The sequence below is a fragment of the Chiloscyllium plagiosum genome, unplaced genomic scaffold, assembly GCF_004010195.1.
Source record: "Chiloscyllium plagiosum isolate BGI_BamShark_2017 unplaced genomic scaffold, ASM401019v2 scaf_13613, whole genome shotgun sequence".
Lineage (NCBI taxonomy): Eukaryota > Metazoa > Chordata > Chondrichthyes > Orectolobiformes > Hemiscylliidae > Chiloscyllium > Chiloscyllium plagiosum.
In genome coordinates, this window is record NW_025215062.1 from 1 (window position 1) to 1,185 (window position 1,185).

A 1,185-nucleotide genomic window follows, 5' to 3' on the forward strand; every position below is an offset into this window, starting at 1 on the left:
CCCGGCTGTTAACAGGTTTATGAACAGCCCTCCCATATATTAGAGCCGATCTGCATCTGCTCTTTCTCTGTATGTTCTGATGTGGAGAGGCCGGTGTTGGACTGGGGTGGACAAAGGTCAGAAGTCATGCCAACACCAGGTTATAGTCCAACAGGTTCATTTGAAATCACAAGCTTTCAGAGGGCTGCTCCTTCATCAGTTACGCCATCATTCACTCTGAGAGCCTGTGATTTCACATAAACCTGTTGCCCTATACCCTGGCGTCGCGTGGCCTCGGACTATATTCTGCTTTCTGTTCCATTACCTCGATGTCTTCACGTAAGGTATGATTTGTCTGGATGGCACACAAAACAATACTTTCCACTGTCTCTCGGTACACGTGACAACAATAAATACAATCAAACCGAAACAACAGCAGCTACTCGGCCTCTCGAAACTGCTCCCCCATTCAGTGGCTGATCTGAATCTAATCTCCAGCTTGTGCCCCTGCACATCCCCTGATGACCTTCATCCCCTTGGTCACCACAAATCGATCTCCCTCGGCTTTAGCTGCGCTAAACGATTCTCCACCTCTTCGGAGGAAGGGAATTCCATAGACGGCTCTCTGAGGGAGTAAAATGATTTGAGGAAGGGTATTCTGCCAACAAGTGGAATAAAGGGAAGGTTTCCCAGCCAGATTCCTGGGATGGCCGGATTGATGTATGAGGTGAGACCAGGTCGGACAGGACGATAGTCCCTGGAGTTTGGAGACTGAGGCAGCCCATGGCGAGTGCATGGCCCTGGGATAATGTGAGTAACATAAAGGTACGCAATGAAATGGCTGCAGGTGCTGTGAGTTTACACACCATTGCCTCCAGTCAACACTGCACTGACTGGGTTGTGTAGGTGAACCCTGAGGTCACCTCGCACCCTGACATCCCAGTCTGCTCAGTCACCTCCGGCATCACTTTGACTTTCGGAATCTCTGTAGTTGTTCCTCACTGGGGGGGTAGGCAGTTGGATTCTCGCAGAGGGAGGCTGTGCCTCTGTTGTACAGGATATTGGTGAGAACCACTCCCACAGCACTGTGTACAATCCATGTGTGTGCGTGGGTGTGAGTGAGTGAGTGTGTGTGTGTGTGTGTGTATGTGTGTGTGTGTGGGTGTGTGTGTGAGTGTGAGTGTGTGTGTGTGTGAGTGTGAGTGT